Source organism: Taudactylus pleione, unplaced genomic scaffold, assembly GCF_031769625.1.
Source record: "Taudactylus pleione unplaced genomic scaffold, aTauple2 ptg000129l, whole genome shotgun sequence".
NCBI lineage: Eukaryota > Metazoa > Chordata > Amphibia > Anura > Myobatrachidae > Taudactylus > Taudactylus pleione.
Window position 1 is genome coordinate 7,870,941 of NW_028284531.1, and position 16,258 is coordinate 7,887,198.

The 16,258-nt window shown below is 44.7% G+C and overlaps 1 protein-coding gene across 1 annotated transcript in view; it reads left to right on the top strand.

Annotated features, from left to right (window-relative positions):
- Positions 1 to 201: 201 nt before the first annotated feature.
- The window catches only part of LOC148523615 (CDC42 small effector protein 2-B), a 30,361-nt gene continuing 14,304 nt past the window's right edge, over positions 202 to 16,258 (top strand). The window contains exon 1 of the mRNA XM_088472982.1: positions 202 to 376. The gene's annotated coding sequence lies outside the window, so the exon portion shown is untranslated. The remainder of the gene's footprint in view (positions 377 to 16,258) is intronic.

Genomic DNA, 16,258 nt, shown 5'->3' on the forward strand with positions numbered 1-16,258 from the left:
TAGAATGAGTATTTGTGAGCTTTTTTTTGTTCATTACTAGGGAAAACCCTCAGCAGCATAGACGATCATAACATGCACCTGCTACAATGCGTAATAGTCATTGGGTAGTTGGTAGCTAGCTGGCAGCTTGTATGAGGATGTTATGCTAGCTTGGTCCTGGGGGTGTGCTCTGTGCTGTATTGTAAGTGTTGCAGGAGTTCATTTATAGCTGTTCTGCAAAGGGGGTGTGCTCTGAGGAGATTGCTGCAGAAGTTCCTTCCTTCCTTTACAGCTGTGCTGTATGGAGGAGATTGCTGCAGGAGTTCCTCTATAGCTGTGCTGTGTGGGGGTGATTCATTGCTGCAGTGCACGCTGATGATATGAGTGCACCTCTGTGGTAAGTGATCCCTGGGCATGCTCAATTAGAATGTGTTTTTTTTCTTTGTTGTAATAATAGGTATTATTTGAATGCTGTTACAGGCTTATAGTACTGAGGGAAAATGTAATGTCAGTTTGAGCCATTCAGCACAACTTTATTGGGTCTACAGTCTGTTAATCCTGTCCGAGTACACTACTCAATTTAAATTAAACATTGGTTAGAATAAATGCCTACAACATGGGTGTTCATATGCTCCCCAAATGTAACCCAGATTGTAGAAGGTACAGTGCTTTATGTGGATAGAGGTGTTGTGCAAGGTTTGTCAAGCATTGGCTGCAGGAAAATTAAAAAAGAAATAGTGCGCTGGTGTGTCTCTGTCAGAAAACACCAATCGATTGTGTCAATATATGATCACAGATAAATTTATTTAAAATAGATACAAATACATACATATAACACTAGACAATAAATGTTATATGTATTTATATCTATTTTCAATAAATTGATGTGTTTTAGAGGTTTGGCATACCTCTTTTACTGCTGCAGAGTGTCTCCAATTTAACAGATCCACACAGTTCCAGTAATTTTTATAATCACTGGCTGCAGACATGAAAGAACAGGGGGTGTAAATAGGATCCTGTGCATTAATATGGTCTAATGTTCTATATCCATACATATATGATGTTGGCTGATTAGCTAGCTGCTGTGGTGAATGAATGCTGTTCTCTTATTTTTTTCTCTTCTGATTCTATGGGGTCAATCCAATTGATTGCATATAGTGCAAGTTGCCCTATGGCGTTAAAAAGCTAGCAATGGCACCTCGTAGATCACTCCGAGCCAGAATTTTGCATAATTTTACACTGAGCCCTATGGGCAGGCCTGCTGAGAGCCGCGGTGGGCCCGGGTAAAAGGGGTGTGGCCTAATCCTGGGAGGCGTGGCCACGCCCCATTCCCGGAAAAAAAGAGATGCAGCGCCGCGGGGGGGGGGGCGCTCTGTGCCCCCTCAGCCCTGCTCAAAGCCAGGGGGGACGCGATCAGTGTGATCGCTCCCCCCCACAGGCATAGGAGACTGCTGTAGCTGCTGCTCAACAGCCACGAGCAGTCTCCACTGCAGCTCAGCACACGCTGTGTGCTGGGCTGCTGTGAGGGAGGGGCAAGCGGCGCTGGACCCGGACCCCTCAGGAAGCCTGGGCCCCGGTAATCTGTACCCTCCCCCCCTTCTCGGCGCCCCTGCCTATGGGCTGCAAGCAGTTTTATCTGAATTTGGGCTGCCATGAAGTGCGCCCGTTGTTGCAATGACTCGCACCCATGAGTACATAGCATATAACTAGATTAAGCCCTATATTTCTTGTCAGTTAAATCTGGAGTCTAATCTTAAAACAAAACTACAAACTGCGGTAGTAGAGCTCAAATTCTTGTTTGCATGTATATTTGGTGACTTCAAAGCAACATGGCTGCAAATTAAAGGTCTGCTCATTGGTTTTAAATGAATGATGAAATGCACATGCTAGTTGTTTGCATTGCAGGTAAATTGGACATGGATGATTTGCAGCATGTGTTATGTAATCATGCTTTTGTACTGATATGGATTGTAGCAAGTGAATTTCATGTGTGTGTTCTCTGCCTGACCTGGTCACCTAAAGCTGGCCACATGCCTAAAGATAATCTTTTCAATGGGCGGAATGAAAACCTGTTAATGCATGAGAGCAAAGTACAATGGACCATTTGCTCCCAAACGCCGGAAAATAGATTTATCCAACTTGTATGATGATTTTTGTTAGTTTCCCAGTGTTTGGGAGCAACTAGTTGACCGATTGGAAATATAATCTTAGGCAGGGGTAGCCAACCCTGGTTCTCGAGAGCTACCAACAGTGCATGTTTTCCAGGTCTCCTCACAGAATCACAAGTGAAATAATTAGCTCCACCTGTGGATCTTTTCAAATGTGTTAGTGAGTAATGAATACACCTGTGCACCAGCTAGGTGGTCTGGAAAACGTGAACTGTTAGTAGCTCTCGAGGACCGAGGTTGGCTACCCCTGATCTTAGGTGTGTGTGCCCATCTTAACTCTTAAGTGAATGAACATTTACCTGAAGTCAGTATGTAGTCATTATGTCAGCATTCAGAATATCGACATGATCGAAATGTCAATCGTGAACATGTCTTCATTCACAATGTTGACCATACAGGTTTAAGCTGGCCATACACCAGACCAACTTCCTCCAGCCATCCAACTAGTTGGTTGGAATGAAAATCCGGTGATGTATGGGAGCAAATGACAATGAGCTATTTGCTCCCAAACACCAGAGAACACGAAAAAAGGTCATTCAGCCAAGTTAGTTACATCTGTTTGATTTAAACAACTTGTCTGAACAGTAGCTTTGTCCATTTTCCGGGGTTTGGAAGCAAATGGCTGATTGTCATTTGTTCCCATGCGCTACCGTATTTTCATTCCAACCAGCCAACTAGTTGGATGGTTGGAGGAAACTTGGCCTGGTGTATGGCCAGCTTTAGGCTTAGAAGTCTGTTTAGTCATTTATAATGTATCCCTGGTGAAACACATTTGCAAATTCCCTTTTTTTTTTTTTATTGAAAATGTGGAGACTTGTTTCAGAACCCCTTGGACGCCCCCTTATGACAAGTTGGGCAAAGAAAAATGTTAAATTCTCTTAATTTGGCCAATAATGATGTCATTTTTGGGGTAACATTTTTTACAGTGTTGGAAAATGGGTTTAAAGTAGTGGGTCTGGTATTTTGGGGGTGGCTTCAGCAGGTGCATTTTTAAAAGTGCACTTTTAGGACACAAAAATATACTTGCACCCATTTTCATGTACCTCTAATTTAACTTCAGCATTTATTGTGGCAAAAAAACTTGCTTTTTAACATTTTTCCAATGTTCTACAAATATGCATATAACATCCATTTAACACAACTTAAGAACCCAAAATACTTTTATTAGGGCCACTAATACACTCCTATGTCAGTTAGGCTTTTCAAGGAGTACAGACCTATTTGCCCAAAATGTGCTGTACTTTTTGCTGGGTTCACCATGCGCATTGTTTGCACAAATGCGTTTATGCGTCTTTTGTAATAGGATAGTGCGAAAAAGAGAGCACGCATAGACAAGACGCAAAAATATTGCACCAAAACACTCGAATTGTGCAAAAACTTAAACGTTTAGTTTTCGCTTTTTTTTGCGGCTAATTGGATCTGACTCTTAGGGGCTTATTTATCAAGCCAGTTTTTCATTAAACGATGCAGAAACTAGTGTTTCTACATAATTTTATGTATCCCCCGCTATGTATTAATAGCATAATGCAGGAGGTTTAATAGAAATCTCCTGCAAAATGCTATTTAGCGCTGTAGACCTCAGTCCCTATTCTCAGTGGGGACTGCGATTTGACCTTTATGTACCATACTCCAAAAAGTGTAGGTTTTCGGAGTTTGGCCCCGTTGGTTAACACCATTATCAGAACGCGTTAACAGCTATATGCCTATCTTCTGATCCCTCTCCCGCAGTCTCCGAGCAGCTCCTGTAACTGACACGGTGCACATGCGCGGTGTAAGATTCTTAGGAGGAGTCTTTCGAAATGTGCAAGCCCCCTCCGATGTGCCTGGGATGTAACACACAGATACAGCCGATCTCACAACCACTGCCAGGCAAATCTAGTTCATAGCCGGGATTCTTTAGTTAAAAATGAAAAAGTCAGTGACAATATAGACTGATAATTGCAGCACTGACTTACCTGAATGGTAAAGGTGGTTTTTCAGTTAATATAATGTAGACAATGATTTTTTAAAATGTAAGGATTGCTATCCAAAACTAAATCCTTGGGAAGCTCACAGCACAAAGTGCACATGCAGCTTTCAGAGATAAATGGGCTAAATTCTGACTAGTGATTTCATGTTTTCTACACACACACACACACACACACAAAAATAACACATTAAATTCCAGAACATTTGAAAGTGAAACAACATTTCAACTCATTATTCTGGCTTTATTTTTAACAATTTGCTTTTAATAATTATTATTTTTGTTAATGAGAGAAAATGTTGTTGCATAGTTATGTGTTTTTCTGAATTATCGCTGCAATACTCCGGCTTAGATACGCTGGGTGATAATTCAGAAGGATCATTTCTAAATTTCACAGATATCGTCAAGTGCCACTCAGCTGTTTTTTCCTACCCCAGAGCCAGGGATACTGCGCAGAAATACTGTGATTTCATGTGACTTTCACTCAAGCTGATTCTGTATCGATACTGAATCAATGATTGGCCATCCCTGGGGAAGAGACAGCATTCTACCTTTATTCTCCTAAACTACCAACTATTAGCTCCTAACTGTCATTTTTCAAACACAGCCTGTGACATGACAGTTAGGATCTGATTGGTTGGTACTTTATCCAGAGCTTTAACTAGACATTGGTGCCCTGTGCAACGCTTGTTTTTGATTGGCGCTGGGTTGCGATTGTTTTGAGGCCGGTGACAAATATAAACTATTGACGAAACTGCTCTGGCTGGCGCCGGACCTGATAGTCAGTTCAGTGCACTGATATTAATAGTAGCAGGCGTCCGGCGGAAAGATTGTGGTTGGCGGGCCGGTTCCGCCCTCAAGGCTGTTGCGCTCTGTGGGGTGGCACCAGCCGCACAGCACCCTAGTTACAGCACTGACTTTATATCTCCACTTTCACTCTCCAAGGCTTAGTACGTGTCCCCCACAATTCAGTGCTCCCTTGGCTCCTCCCCCAATCGCCCTGGCAGCTTGACACCCATTCTGTGCATGCACACTGGGATACTGGCATGTTGACGACTTCTGCATTTCCCAGCTGTAAACAGAATATGTCGTTTGGGACAGATACCATGTCCAATCACTGGCAAAATAATGCGAGATATGGGGGAAAACGCAGGTAATTCTGTACTTTATTATGCAGTTTTGTATAGTGCGTGCAGGGTTTAAGTAAATCTGTGCAGTCCAATTAAGTTTCAGCAAGCTGCAACTTGGACTATTAATATTCAACATAATTTATCATGTAGCTTACAGTGGGGTCTATTTACTAAGCAGTGTTAGGAGACAGAGTGAAAAGTGATAAGAAAGTGATAAGGTGCCAGCCAATCCGCTCTTAACTGCCATCTCACAGGCTGTGTTTGAAAAATGACAGTTGGGAGCTGATTGGCTGGCACCTTATCACTTTTCACTCTGTCTCCTAACACTGCTTAGTAACTAGACGCCAGTGTCTCTGAACCTGTCTTATGTCCACCAACTAGGACAGCGGCTCAGCCAGCACTGTTTTTTTAAGGTTATGCTGACTGTATATACTGTATGCGTAAATGTTTATTAATTGTTAATTTTGGTTTCTATCCAGCCTTGTTTGTGTTGTAATTGTTATGCACTTTATATCCTGTCTTGGGCTGCATTCTCACAAACACTTATGAATATTGTTTCAACCCACAAATTGGCTGCCTCAGCTTTTGGTAGACAACTAATACACATTAACGACCCTTGTAGACAGGGCTGCCAACAGCTCTGTGTTTGATGTGTAAATGAGGGTATATAATCAATATTAGTATTTGTGTGCTTAGCAATTGCTTCTTGCAAGCAAACACATTTGACTTGAAAGCAAAGACTTTTTGAATGTTTTGAGAAATGTGAGTAGGGTAGCCAGTTCCAGGATTCCGGGATTTAGCCTAAAAAAGTCTGGGATTTTAATCCGGGGACAGGAGGCAGCAATCCCAGGATTTCGAGATTAGAAAATAAACTATATTCTGGCCATGCTGCTGCCCATAGAACAGACCCCTCCTGTATGCCTCAACCTAACCCTAAAGTCTAGAATGGCTTCTTTCCAAACTCCACACTCCTCCTCCCGCTAGCCAGCCGCTATCAGTGACGTCTCTAACAGATTGTTACTCTTATTGGCTGCTGCCCATTAGCTGTGTGCGCTTCAGGTTAGGCTGCGTCACCCCATTTCCTTTTCTCTTGCTGGCTGCCGGTTCCTGGTGTTGGGAGCACGTCCATTTTTCCAACTCCCCATGTGCAGACAAGTTGGCAGCAGTGGTGATGAGTGGCAGGGTGAGGTTGAAGGCTGGGCTAAAGGGCCACAAGTTTGAGTACCTGATGAAGAAGTGCTTGTTACCATGAGACGCAACAAGTCACTGGGTTTCATGGACGCGAGCATGGGCCACTCCAGCTTCATCTCCAGCGTCCAAAAGGTGATCTTCAATGCCAGGGACGAGGAGTTCTACCTCCGCAGTCTGGGGAAAAAACGGGGGTCGTCATGGACGCTGTTTTCAGAGGAGGGGGACCCCACCATTCCAGCTCCCCAGAGTGTGAGTACAGGGACGTGGAGGGGTTGACACATCATAGTTTATATGTACAATTCAATACCGGGATTGAGATGATATTTTTTTTTTTTTTTTTTTACAATCCTAAATCCTGGGATTACAAAAATGGGGTGAGATTGGCTCCCCCCTAATTGTAAGAATGCCTTGATGGTTGCCATCATAATTCTGGGGACCCAAATAACCTGATAGTTTCTTTGATTATGTTAAAGCTTTGCTAATGGCTATAGTTTACAGACTTTCAGTCTTGTTGGCTAGTGCATGACAGGTCTACAGATCAAGGTCTTTTTAAGGCGCAATTAAATAACTAAGCCCCTGTGTCTGGTTGACAGCTAAAATACAGTTCACATTAGGGGTGTGCACCGGCCACTTTTCGTGCTTTGGTTTTGGATCTGGATCTTTCTTCGTGTTTTGGATCTGTATTGGTTTTGCTAAAACCACCCTTCGGTGTTTTGGGTTCTGGGTTTTGTGTTTTGGATCTGTATTTTTTTTTTAAAAAAACCATAAAAACAGCTAAAATCACAGAATGTGTTGATTTTTCTGCTCCTATGCTATTATTAACCTCAAAAACCTTTGTTTCCACTCGTTTCCAGTCTATTCTGAACACCTCACAATAGTGTTTTTATGTCCAAAAGGTTGCACCGAGGTAGATGAATGACTATGCTAAGCGACACGAGTGGGCGGCACAAACACGTGGCCCATCTAGGAGTGACACTGCAGTGGCAGACAGGATGGCAGTTTGAAAAACTAGGCCCCAAACAGTACATAATTCAAAGAAAAAAAAGAGGTGCAAGATGGAATTGTCCTTTGGCCCTCCCACCCACCCTTATGTTGTATAAACAGGACATGCACACTTTAACAAACCAATCATTTCAGCGCCAGGGTCTGCCACACAACTGTGGGCCCCCACAAAACAAGCTGGCAATTAATCTGTCCCTGCACAAACTGGCTCTACGGAGGCAAGATGTCGTCCTCATCCTCCTCATCCACTGATTCCTCACCCTCTTCAGTGTTGTGTACATCCTCATCCTCAGAGTATTAACTTGTCCCCGCTGGAATCCACCACCACAGGTCCCTCTGTACGTTCTGGAGGCTGGTCTCCCTGGAAGAGTTGATAATTCATTTTTATGAACATAATCTTCTCCACATTTTGTGGAAGCAACCTCCTACGCCTTTCGTTGACAAGGTTCCCGGCTGCACTAAACACTCTTTCGGACTACACACTGGAGGGGGGGCAACTCAGGTAAAATAGAGCCAGTTTGTACAGGGGCCTCCAAATTGCCTCTTTTTCCTGCCAGTACAGGTACGGACTGTCTGACATGCCTACTTGGATGCTGTCACCGATGTAATCCTCCATCATTCTGTCAATGGTGACCGTATCATATGGAGTGACAGTAGACATGTTCAGTCCGGACCAGATGTCCAAACTTGGTCCTGCCTGCCCTGCATCACCGCCAGCGGGTTGCTTAGGATACCTAAGTTTTTTCCTGGCAGCCCCAGTTGCGGAAGAAAATGAAGAAGGAGCTGTTGACATGTCACGTTCCGCTTCAGCTGACAGTGTTTTCACCAGCAGGTCTTTGCACCTCTGCAGGCTTGTGTCGTCCGGAAAGAGAGACACCACATAGGCTTTAAACCTAGGATCGAGCACGGTGGCCAAAATGTAGTGGTCTGATTTCAACAGATTGACCACCCTGGAATCCTGGCAAAGCGAATGAAGGGCTTCATCCACAAGTCCCACATGCCGAGTGGAATCGCTCCGTCTTAGCTCCTCCTTTACTTTCTCCAGCTGCTTCTGCAAAAGCCTGATGAGGGGAATGACCTGACTCAAGCTGGCAGTGTCTGAACTGACTTAACGTGTGGCAAGTTCGAAGGGCTGGAGAACCTTGCACAACATGGAAATCATTCTCCACTGCGCTTGAGTCAGGTGCATACCCCCTCCTTTGCCTATGTCATAGGTGGATGTATAGGCTTGAATGGCCTTTTGCTGCTCCTCCATCCTCTGAAGCATATAGAGGGTTGAGTTCCACCGCATCACAACCTCTTGCTTCAGGTGATGGTGGGGCAGGTTCAAGAGTGTTTGCTGGCGCTCCAGTCTTCGGCACGCAGTCGCTGAATGGCGAAAGTGGCCAGAAATTTTTTGGGCCACCCAAAGCGTCTCCTGCACGCCCCTGTCGCTTTTCAGAAAATTGTGCACCACCAAGTTTATTGTGTGAGCAAAACATGGGACGTGCTGGAATTTGCCCAGATGTAATGCCCGTACAATATTGGTGGCGTTGTCAGATATCACAAATCCCCAGGAGAGTCTAAGTGGGGTAAGCCACTGGGCGATGATTTCCCTCAGTTTCTCTAAGAGGTTGTCGGCGGTGTGCCTCTTACTGAAACCGGTGATACACAGCATAGCCTGCCTTGGAACAAGCTGGCGTTTCTGAGATGCTGCTACTGGTGACGCTGCTGTTGTTGCTGCGTAAGGTGATACATCTACCCAGTGGGCTGTCACAGTCATATAGTCCTTCATCTGCCCTGTTCCACTTGTCCACATGTCCGTGGTTAAGTGGACATTGGGTACAACCGCATTTTTCAGGACACTGAGGACACTTTTTCTGACGTTTCTGTACAGTCTCGGTATCGCCTGCCTAGTGAAGTGGAATCTAGACGGGATTTGGAACCGGGGACACACTACCTCCATCAATTGTCTAAATCCCACTGCACTAATGTTGGATACCGGACGCATGTCTAACACCAACATAGCAATCAAGGCCTCAGTTATACGTTTTGCTTCAGGATGACTGCTGTCGTTCTTCATCCTCCTCGCTAAGGACTGTTGGAGGGTCAATTGTTTAGTAAAAGTAGTGGTGGTCCTACTTCCTCTCTGGTATGATGAACGACTCCCAGCAACAGCAGCAGTGGCAGCAGGAGGCGTAGCAATGCAGGATCCTCCGGAGGAATCCCGGATAGGAGAGTCAGTCATGCCAGTGACATGGCCTGCAGTACTACTTCCAATCCTGACTAAGGAGGAAATTGACGAGGAGGGAGTTGACGGTGTGGTTTGCAGGCGCTTGGATACAACAGGACAACTGGATTTAGGTGTCCCTGGACTGCTTACGGTCTTAGCCAAAGTTTCTGAACTTGACAGTAACTTTTTATGAACATGCTGCAGGTGCCGTATAAGGGAGGATGTTGCTAGGTGGTTGACGTCCCTACCCCTACTTATTTCACCTTTACATATGGTACATATGGCAAGACAGTTGTTGTCCGGATTTGGATAGAAATATTGCCAGACCAAAGAGGTGGAATGTTTGGTCTTCTGCCCAGGCATGACCGTGATGGGCTTTTTCATCCCACGGACAACAACTGTCTCCCCCGGAGCCTGATTTAAACCAACCACATCACTATCAGAATCCTCCTCGCCAACTTCCTCCTCAGCGCCGGCTACACCAGTATCTTCATCCTGTTGTACTTCAACAGTGACATCTTCAATTTGCATATCACCAAGTGGACTGTGGGTGCTCCTTCAGCACTTGCAGGGGGCGTGCAAATGGTGGAAAGAGCCACTTCTTCTCGTCCAGTGCTGGGAAGGTCAGGCATCGCAACCACCACCACACTTGGACTCTCCTTGGGGATTTGTGATATCTTCTTAGAACGCACAGTTCTTCGCTGTGCTTTTGCCAGCTTAACTCGTTTGATTTTTTTTTTAGCGGGAGGAGGGCTTCCATCGTCATGTGAAGCTGAACCACTAGTCATGAACATAGGGAAAGACCTTAGCCGTTCCTTGCCACCCTGTGTCGTAAATGGCATATTGGCAAGTTTACGTTTCTCCTAAGATGATTTAAATGTTTTTTTCAAGGTAATTTTCCTGAACTTTGTCATTTGGGATTGTATGTGCCCTCTACTATGACATTGGGCATCGGCCTTGGCAGAAGACGTTGATGGCATGTTATCGTCTATGTCATGACTAGTGGCAGCAGCTTCAGCACTAGGAGGAAGTGGTTCTTGATCTTTCCCTATTTTATTTTTATCGGAGAAAGTTTGGTCCTCCATTTATGTTATATTGATATATACACGCGGCTAAGGCGCACACAAACACAGAAAATATTTTTTTATTTTTGCTGGAGAGTAGTGCACTTTGTGGGTTACACCACCCTTTAAGAAATGAGCCAGCCGGCCCTTTACTTATGGGACACAGGCGCACGCTTGGCGCTGCTCCTTTGTTGATGCACGTGCAGCTACAGCCCACACAATTCATAAAGACAGAAAAAATAATTTTTTATTCTTTGTGGAGTGCACTTTGGGGCATAGATGTCTACCCTCCCGATTTTTCGGGTAACCCTCCGCACCCCCGGAAGGGTAGGCGTTTCTCCCGCATTCTGCCCACTTCCTAGTGAAGTGGGCAGAATGAGAAGAATACCCGCGGCGATCACGGGTTTCAGTGAAGGGGGCGGGGCTTAATATGTGATTCTGCATGAATCACAGCATTTGTCCCCGCCCCCTATGTAAATTTGACCCAATCGCGGCAGTTTTGCCGCGAGGGGGCAGGGCTTAATGACGTGAATCGTTAGGCCCCGCCCCCAACGGCCCCCTGCTGCTTCTCTTACCCGGGCTTCTCCCGGGAAGAGATTTATAAAGGTAGGTAAGTATGACTTTGGGGGTTACAGCACCCTTTAACGGTCAAGCCAGCCGGCCCTTTACTTATGACACAGGCGCACGCTTGGCGCTACTTTGTTGATGCACGTGCGGCTACTGCGCACACAATTCACAAACACAGAAAAAAAAAATGTATTTTTATTTTTTGCACTTGGGGGGAGCACCCCTGATGGACAGAGCACACCCTGGACAACACTACAGCACCCCTTTAGGACTGGGACACTACACAGGACTTTGGAGTGGACACAGCCCCTATGGACAACTGACTGCACAACACAGTCCAGCCAGCCCCTATGGACTTTGGAGGAGTGGACACAGCCCCTATGGACAACAGCAGCACAGCACAGCACAGCCAGCCCCTATGGACTTTGGAGGAGTGGACACAGCCCCTATGGACAACAGCAGCACAGCACAACACTACACTACACTACACAGCCAGCCCTAACTCCCACCCTCCCTCTTCACTGTCCACAGCCGAGTGAGAAAATGGCGCCGACGCGGGTACCTTATATAGAATCCAAAACCTGCAAAACCCGGCAGGCGGGATGATGACGTTTTGCCTCGATTTCAGATCCGAGTCAGGCGGGAAAAGTCGAGCCTGACTCTGATCGGCCTCAGATCGGGGGGGTTCGGATTTCAGAAATCCGAACCCGCTCACCCCTAGTTCACATGGGTCTCTTGTGGAAAAAAACAATGGTCGTGTTTTTATTATACACTAAAAGAAAAACCACAGCAACCATGGGAAAGCATGATATTCTGCCTACACATAAGCAGCCCCTCTAACCCCTTGGAAGCTACACACACGCCGTCTATTCGCCTTTCGAACCATACGTATAGAGGCCCAATTGCTTAAGTCTGTACTAGACATACAGCCACTTCGTTTATGGTGTGTAAGCACATGAGCTATGGATGTACCTTGCGCGTGGCTTTCCCCCCTGCATTATGATGCTGAACATAACTGCAAGCAACTGTACACAAAGCAACATGGTAAAATAAAACAATACGTGTCATTGGCAAAACAACCAAAAATCATCACCATGACCGTTATGGCCCCACCATTAATACTGATACACGGAAAATCAAATGTTTATATATTTACTCCCTCTTTGGTCGAGGGTGTGGTTTTTTTTTTTTCTTTTATACATTGTAAACCCTCATTGACCCCAGGCTGGGTGGGTGGGCAGGCATCTCAGGATACACGATTGACAGACACGTGCAGTCGGAGTAGGCAGGGGAGGCAGAGCCTCCCCTATCATACTCCCTGTCATGCTCCAGAGTTTGGTAAGATAACTGTTTTTATACAGGTGTGCCTCCTCAGCCATTGACCTCACCCCACGTCACTGACAATGGACTGTGCTCATGGCCTCCTCCACCGTCCCGATAGCTAACCACTACATTACTGGCTCCTTATCTGCCAATGTGTGGAAAGGGAAAAGGCGGACATACCTGCCCGCTCTCGAGAATTCCAGTGCAGCAGCTTCCTCTCGGCCTCCGGCCATTCTTCTTACATAGCTCCGACACCATTCGCCACCTCTGCCTGCATTTAGTTTTAAGGCTCTGTAGTAGCATCACGGGTTATGTAATAGTTAGTGATATTCAACCAGTTTTGCTCACACCTTCATAGAAGTGTAGTAAAAAGTAAGCATTTTTTTTTTATTACTGTAATTACCTTATTTGCTCATAAACTTGCAACTACAGACCGACTTTATACTGATGTGCCTGCCAAAATCTTATGCAGTTTATATAGCTCCCTCCTGGACCTAATCCCCTCACCCACAATGACGGCCCTGTTGGACTTCCATAATGCAATCTGCAATGGTTGGAAAGTTTTCTTCTTCTTTTTTTTTTTTTTTTTTCTTTTTTTTTTTTTCTCTTTTTTTATGAGAACATTGTATTCTTTATAGGTCAATGCTGCTTGGATTGTCCTTCAAAATAACTGGTGGTGTAACCTTACCGTGTTCTCATTACATTCTGTTACTGATTGTTTGTAATTTACATTTTATTGCAATGTTCCACTTTAGTGCCTGAAATCTTTAAGGACCACATGCTGGCTAATTGACCAAGTTCCTGCTTCATCCTCCTCGTGTCCCTCCTAACTTTTTAATAATTAACTATATAGAATATATATTTAAGCTAAGCAGTGCTGCAAGGAGGACTGTATGACAACTTGGCCAATTGGCAGTCAGTGTGTAGTATGTATCTATACATCTCTCAATGCATTTTCTCATATTTAAATATATTTTAATTATACATTATTATGTCCGTGGCTCTCAGTATCTCTAAATAGTTTTAACTGCTTAGAATGGGGAAAATTAATCTTTCTGTTCAAAGCTTTTGACTAAAAATCTACAAGTGTTGTACTTGTGTGATTATTTTTGTTATAGAGTATCTGTGGTGGTGTAAATAATGTTATAGCCATGTAGTATTTTTTTATTATTTATTATTACTCCATAGGGCGGAATAAAGGGAATAGAGCAAACTAAGTTACATTATTTCAAACATTTTCCACTTTACATAAATACATAATTTCATTGTGCAATGAATTAAATATGTACAGAATACAAAACGGATGAATTTCCTGTTCGCAAAAGCTTAGTCTAGTTTTATGTACGTTTTTGTGTTCTACTCAGATCATATGATGTGATGTAAGTGGGCTTGTCTTATTTTACATTACCAGGACTTTTGTACTGTACTGTCTCATACCGCACAACTACCACAGCTCTAATTTGTTCATCTAAAATGCATCACATTGATGTACTATAAATAATAATTTAAGTGATGCTGTAGTAGAGAACCGTTCAGAACTTACTCTGCGTTTTGTTAATGTCATGGTTTTACTACTGGTGCAGGTTGTGCTGTAAAAGGCAAGTTTACTTCCTGTCAGGGCTGTAATGTGGCTAGAAAACCAGCTATATATGCTGTACAGTGTACACTAAGCTGATGTTGCAAAAGCAAGTGAGATGGCAACATGTTGTGGTTCCTCTTCCATCTTATTATTATTTTTTTAATCCTTTTTTTTTTTTTTTTTTTTTAATGTTGTTGTCCTGTTAACATATGTGGCATATAGGGGCCTATGTATAAAGCCATTTTTTATATAAAATTATGCAGAAACTGTAGTTTCTGCATATTTTTATGCTGTGTACCTATGTACTAAAAGCTCAATGCAGGAGATATCACAGAAATCTCTGGCAAAGTGCTGATTAGCACTGCAGATCGCAGTCACCATTATTATCAATGGGGACAATGATTTGACCCCTATGTACTAAACTCTTTAGCCACAGTAGTTTTACACCATCTTCAGATGGACACTGTGCACATGCACAGTGATGGTTTCTCCCAGGGAAGTGAAAGACTTCCACAATTTGCCGGGGATATAACTCGCAGGGACAGTGGTTACCACGGAATTGGTATGAAATACCGCCGGCCGCATGGCCGGTGGTTCGATGCCCGACATCAGCAGAGTTCCGAGCAGCGGATGCCCGACAGCGCTGGAAATCCCGATCGTGGATAGGTGAGTATCTACTAACCTAACCTAACCCTAACCCTCCTTAGGGGTGCTTAACCCTAACTTCCGCCCCCAAGTGCCTAACCCTAACCACCCCCTTCCCCGCTGCCTAAACCTAAGTCCCCCGAGGGGGTGCCTAACCCCAAGTCCCCCCCGGGGACGCCTAACCCTAACCCTCCCTCCCCCTACCCTAACCCTCCTGGGGGGGTGCCTAACCCTAAGTCCCCCCCGGAGCCCTAAACCTAACCCTTCCCCCCCCCCCCCCGCGGCTGTCCGCCCGCGGCGCCCGGCATCCCTACGATCGGGGCGCCCGGCATTTCACCCTTGCCGGGATATGACAGCCGGGAAGCAGGCTGTCGGTATTTAGGCAGTCGGCTTCCCGATTGCATACCATTACCGCAACCGCTGTCCCTGTGAGTTTCCCATCCATGGTACTTAGCGGGGATATTTTAATTAAAAATATAAATATATCCCCTGCGAGTTGGACCTATAATCACGGCAGTACCGAGATAATCAGTACATAGACCCCATAATCATTACCTGCTTGTGTCTTTTTGGATAGCTTTTGGTTGCTTGATATTTGATACATAATACAATCAAAATCATATATTGTGAATACTCCCAATTTGATTTCTCAGAGGAACTTAATTTTTTTTTTTTTTTTTACAAAAAAAATAAAAAATTATGGGGGACCTTTTATGAAAACCTTTCCACAGGTAAGTGCAAAAATGTGTTGCCCACAGCAACCAGTCAGATATTTAATGTAATTTCCCAATGTGTGCTAGAAATATACCATTTGGCGTGTGGCTGGTCACTCGCCTATTACACATTTGGGGCAGATTCTACTAGTGTTGAGGATCTCGCTGTTTTTTAAACACACCCCATGGAGGTGCAAGCCAGCTTTTCCCTTCCGTAATTATCTGCAATGTGCACATCGGGAGATTCTGTCTGAACTTGAAGCTGCCCCTTACAATCTATTAAGCTGGGTACACACTTCACGATGTGTGTACCAGTGATGCGACACATGACCCCCCTGCCGAAGGGCCGACATATAGGGCGGTCCTTACACACTGGGTGATCCGGTATCTGACTGCCCGATATGCCGGCCCCCGCTGCATTGCGTTGCATGGGATCGTCAGCCGCATTGCCTGATTTGACTACATGTACAAAAGATCAGGCGATGTGGCTGACGACCCCATGGGAGCGCTCAATGCACGATACAGTGCATACACACTGGCCGATTTTAACGTTTTGTTGTTCCGATGTGTCGGAATTAGCCAAATCGTTAATAAAATAGTCTAGTCTGTATGGGCCTTAAGTTCTAAGGCAATGTGTAATGCCCTTAAATATGGTCCAGATAGAAGACGTTTGGCACACCAATGTAGAGTAATACTGTAATATTCCTAATGCATGTGTA